This window comes from Clupea harengus, chromosome 9 (genome assembly GCF_900700415.2).
Source record: "Clupea harengus chromosome 9, Ch_v2.0.2, whole genome shotgun sequence".
NCBI classification, from domain to species: Eukaryota; Metazoa; Chordata; class Actinopteri; order Clupeiformes; family Clupeidae; genus Clupea; species Clupea harengus.
This window is the reverse complement of record NC_045160.1, coordinates 13372319-13378105: the sequence shown is the minus strand read 5'-3', so window position 1 is coordinate 13378105 and position 5787 is coordinate 13372319. Positions and strand designations below refer to the sequence as shown.

General features: G+C 41.9%; 1 long non-coding RNA gene across 1 annotated transcript; it reads right to left on the bottom strand.

Annotated features, from left to right (window-relative positions):
* Positions 1-440: 440 nt before the first annotated feature.
* LOC116221837 lies at positions 441-4924 on the bottom strand. The gene is made up of 2 exons (XR_004164304.2): positions 4777-4924; positions 441-1056 (listed from the first exon to the last, which is right to left on the bottom strand). It is a non-coding gene; the product is annotated as an uncharacterized LOC116221837 (long non-coding RNA).
* Positions 4925-5787: the final 863 nt, after the last annotated feature.

The window sequence follows — 5787 nt, the reverse complement described above, 5'->3', positions numbered from 1 at the left end:
CCTTGGCCATTGCTCCCGCTGGCTGGCAGTTGTTCAGGCCCACCCCAACCTTGCCACCTTCGGGCAGATTTATGTGCAGAGGGCAGCAGGCCTGTCCTGGTGGTGTGTAATTAGTGCAGTAAATGTCTCCGCACTGCCAATGAATTTGGCGTAAATGCCCATTAAAGGGGCACCCTGGTTACCATCTGTGCCCCCCGTCGAGGACAAATAGACAGAGCAGACAGCAGGTGAGAAGGAAATGGGCGGACGTCTAGGACTCAGCAGGGAGTTGGATACCAGAGTTATGTTTGCTGTCATTGGGGAGAGCATGAGTCAATCTCAGTGCTTGTGTAGTTGACATTCAATTTAAAGCTGTTTTCCAACAAACATTTCTGTGTGCGCCAAGCAACACTGTTTTTTTTCTCTTGACTTTGTAGTTGACTCTGTACACCACCACTTGACTTTGCGCATTCATTTTCCATGGCACAGTGCATTGAACATGACCTTGCCTTGTGAACAAAAAAAAAGCTAAGTACGCTCACTGTGTACTGTTTTTTTTTACAGCTCCATAACTACATACAGTATATATTCTCAATTACAATTGTACAATTTACAATTGTAAAAAGTGAATCTGCCAGTTCACCTAAGCTTTCACGTGCCCAATTTGTCTGCATTTTCCTCCTGCCCATTAGGAGATGAGAACCATAACTATGTAAAGTTCTCAGTGCAAACATTTGTACTCACAGTACAACATTGTAATACATCATAATACAAGATGCACATTTAATCTACCCATACCACCGTTGTTATTGTAAAATGTCTGTAAAAAAAAAATCATGTGTGTTGTGACAATGAATGGCATGGGGCTTTGTGTCTGCTTGTGCTATAAATGGAATGTGGACTAATTCTCTGAAAAGCCGTCCCTTCCTCTCCCTGGCATTGTGGCGGTTGGCTCGTCCCAGCCTGCTGTGATAACCCCATTTCTGCAAAGCTCTGTGCAGAGCGTGTTAGATTCCACGCCATCTTTTCTTCGGCATGCCACTCCGCTGCCAGGCCTGGTGTGCAGAGAATGTGCCCCTGAATGAGAATGAGAATGGGAGTTTTATGGCAATGTGTGTCATCAACAAGAACATTTGGATTTAAATTAGCTCGGGCACCTGAGGTGGAGGTGCCATTTATCTGTCCCTGTAATTTGTATGCCAGAAGAGAAACAGTGTTTGGGTTTGGGCTTTGGTTGCTTTAAAAGGTGGCAAATTATTATTCCAATGATTAAGAAAAAAACACCCTCTTAAGCATAGACTTTATTGGGAGCATACAAAATAACGGAAGCATACCGTCATACCATCATCATCGATCATTTCATATGCTTCCATTAAATCAATAAGTATTTCTATTTCTATTTGCTTGAGAGTGCATTTTTTTTCTTTTTGATTAAAGTCTTTATCAACCTGCACCCAAAGACCCAGCTCAACTGGAATTGAGCTTGCTTGCTCCCCTGTAAATTATTATTCCAGCCACTCCTATTCACTTCTGTTTCAGAGAAGAAAATGTGATATAATCTCTCTTGTCTGTATCTTTGGGCTCATAGAGCCTAATATAATTGTCACGCCAATCCTATCTTGAAGTATAATTTCCATGTCAGGGGTTTGAAAAGAACCAAAACGTCCTGATAAGCTGCTCAGGCTGGATTGTAAGGTTCCTTGAGGTTTTACATCCATTCAAATTTGTATAATTTTCCAGTGATGATTGAATCATTTTAAACTGATCACATTGTGAATAGATCCAGTTTTCTGTTAAATTCTTGCAGCCATGCAACTTGCCATGCAACTTGTCTTGTCTTGTGTTAAGCCTTAAGGGAATTCCAAAATTACAGCAGGATGTTTCATTTGTAAAGCACTGTAAAACCCATCCAGTATCGTTACACACTTCATATACAGTACGTATAGGTAGATTGTACAATTGAAGTTCATTTGTAAATGTAATTGTAGTTTGAAAATATATGTACTGTTACACAAACGAGAAATTACACAAATGTATAAATTACCCTTGTGACCAAAGATATTCAGAAGAAGCTCGCCTCATAGTAATTGGTACAGTCTGGTAGTGAGATGTGAAACGGCATGGATCAGACTGCCCGTGTCTGCAAATGAGTGCTAGGGAGTCTTTTCATTAAAGCCCATCCCGCTATGAAAAATGACATGCCTACTGGAGCTCTTCGCAAATTACTCTCTGAAATCTCCTTAGTGGACCTTGGAGCTGAAGACTTTTTGCAGTGGCGTCCATCTTCATGTGAATAAATTACAGGAGAACACCAGCATGACAGTGTTTGCCTCTTAGCCCTGGAATCCCACTTAGAGGATGTTGCTCAGAAGTAGACCAATAAATCAGTATCCAATCACAGTTTAATGCTGCACAGAGGCAGTTCCTCTCTGACATGCTGTGTGAGGAAGAAGTCTGAAGAGCCCATCCAACTGGAAGGGAAAGAAATGCTCAGGATAATTTTTTATTTCAGTCAGGGCGGGTAGGTTAATTTCACTTTGCAAACAAAAGGATCTAGCCTTTTCTGTTCCCCTGTCTCTGTCATAAACCCCTCAGGTATTACATCCATTGATGGTTTTTTTTTCTCTTCTCAAACAAAAAACCTAAAGATTACACCAATAACACCAATTGATAACACCAATATGTCACCCACACCTGTGAATTTGTCAGCAGTAAATTGAATGATAAAGTAGGACAGACACATAGAGATAGCAGGGGGCGCCAGACCAGATGTGGCACTGGTCCGTGCCAGAGTCAGACTCCAAATGGACACTTGCTGTCAGTTACTAGTGTTACCATACAGAACACAGGACATAATACATAGCTCAGTGGTTTTAATGCAGGACCCTGTTATGCCAGCAAACTATCCCTCTGACCTTCCTCATAGGAGGCGTGTGCGCTTACAGGGAATTTATAGCATCACAAAGCATGTCATAAAGCCTTCTGCCCCACGGAAGAGTAAACGGATATAGAGAATGCACTCAGGCTAGGCTTTTTGGCTCCTGTTTATTGCTCAAGCTCAGTGTTTCTGAAGCGTTATAACTATATAAAGACTGTTTATCGCAAGACGATTGCCTATCTATAGAAGCTGACGTCTGGTCTATCATTAAGTCTGTCTGCTGGTTTACCTGAGCTTTCGTGTACTCGCGTTTAAATCTTGCCTATTAGGCATACAAGCCATTCAGCATGGACACTGTATCTTGAATTCCCCCCTGATGGCTGCCTTTCCTTGGCTAGAGGCTTATATAAGGGTGTAAAGATCCTTTTAAAGCCATTTCTGACATTATATAATTTCTTGGGAGGATACGCATCACTGGTCTTGATGGTCTGCTTGGTCTTTGTTGTTGTTTCTTTACCTTGAAATAGAGTTTGGAGGTGTTTCCGTTGCCTTGCAACCCAAGGGACCCAAGGGACCCAAGGGACCCAATTTACCGTTGCAGTTATGTTTGGAGCGATGTTTGATAGCAGGGCCCAACAGAGAGTGCAGGGCACATTATTCCCTTAGGCATGTATATACTCTGATGTACAGTTTTGTGGTCCAGAGCCTTGTACAGTACATCAACAGAATGATGACTTTCCACTTAATTGGCTCATATATCAAATGGCAAAATTGTATTAATTCTCATACATACTTGTACCTAACATTCTCAAAACAGTCAATGCACATGAAGAGGTAGAGGCAAGTTATAATTGCTGTGGCACATGCAATAAATGAGTTAAACCAGCAGCTATTCTCTTTCTCTCTCTCTCTCTTTGTCTCTCTCTCTCTCTCACTCACTCCCTCCCCTCCTAATTCTCAGATGATTTGAGTAAACCACCTCGTGATCTTCTCATTCAGCCACCTGAGCTTGTTGAATCAGAGCCTCTGTATTTGTTTATGTAAATGTCATACTAGGCAGCAGCACGTCCAGCACATCCAGGCTCCTCCTTCTCTGTCCCCTTTGGCACCATTTCATAGCCTCTAACCAGCAGTGTCTGATTGTGAAGGTATGGCACAAATAAGACCTCCAGCTTTTAAATGGAGCATAGTTTTGTCATATTCCAGCAGTCTATGTTGGATTTGTTAATTTCCCTGAGATTTTTAAAATGGGGTTTGAACCAGCACAGATTTATACAAACTTAGATTAAATAAGAGAGGATATTATTCTCATTTACTATGGTGATACTATGATGATATATCCAGTATAAATATGTATGAAATGGTGCTGTTTGAGATAATCAGAGTGTTTTTACTGATGCTCATATCGGTTCATGGGATTTGATATTCTTCTGTATTCTGTATTTTTTATCATTAACAAACACGCTCATGAAAATTCATTTTATAATCATGCAGATGGGATGCCTTTGGTTTTGGATCTTTGGTTTTGGATCTTTAGCTTGGAAAAGCAGTAGAATGACAGTGAACCAGTTTTCCACATTTGACTTTCATATGCTTGTCAATAATGCATAGGCATATTCTTTCTGTTAATGGACAACTGCTTAAACTTTGATCAGATTGATATCATTCCCCCAAAGAGTATGGAAAACCTGGACTACAGATGACTCAAATGTTCGTGGTATTTTGTTACTTCCACTAAACAGGTTTTAGTTCTACAAAATTAGCAGAGATTCATCTTTCTAGAAACAATAGACAAAATCGTTACGAGGGCAAAAAATCATCGCGAGCTATGAAGAAAATCAATGCGATAATTTCGATCCCACTCTTCCAAGAGCACAATACAACAAGCCCAGAACATAACAATTGCAGAGCACACTCACGTTCCTGATGCTCTTCTTGGTTCCCTTGTGTCCGAGAGAGCCTGCAGAAGCAAACAGTGCCAACAGCAGTGACACCTCGTAGTGCCTGAGACTTAGAGGGCCGTGTCCAGAATCACAAATTGCACAGGCTTGTCTCTGCTGTGGGCCTCCTGACAGCTCTTTACTATGTCCATGGGGCCCTCTGACGTGTGTGTCCTCCTCAGAGGCATGGAGCATGGACGTGCTAATCATATGAATTTGTGTTTCTAAGCCTGCCTGCTTTTTGTCTGTCTCTGAAAAATTCCCTCGAGACAATAGCTTTTTGGAGTTGTACTTCTCACTCATCTTTGAAACCACAAAGTTTTAGATGTGCTTTTTTGTTTACTGACAGTCAGTATGTTGTTGCTCTGATGCAATCTTGGCCTTGTATCAGGTAATATTCCAGCATTGCTCTATTTACTGTCTCCTATGGGAGTAGAATATGCTGATTGTGCCCGGCTTGTGTTACAGTTATGTCAGCGTATAATGCTACCAGGGTCAATTAGGCCCGCCTGCTTACCTGTAATTAACTTGAATGAGATGATAAATATGCTTCACAGTGCATGCTGAAAATAGCCAGGCAGATATAGGTGGCATAATCATTTCAAAAATCCACCCTCTAGTTTTTTTTGCAGTTTCCTAAGGAACTGAGATACCATGTGGTTGCCGCACCCAACTCCCCACGCATGTTCTGGCCTGTATGTCTATGAAGCGCCTATCTCATACACCAAATGTGTTAAATGTGAAAGAGTCCATTCAGTCAAAGTGGGCCAAGATGGTCACTGATATCCACTAGTGATGTGTGTGCGTGTGTGAGTTTGCGTGTGTGAGTTTGTGCGTGTGTGTGTGTGTGTGTGTGTGTGTGTGTGTGTGTGTGTGTGTGTGTGTGTGTGTTATGTGTGTGTGTGTGTGTGCCACAGCGTGCGCCCGTGCGTCTGTGTGTGCAGGGGTGATAACAGTGACACTGTGACACATGCTGTAATTACCTCCCAC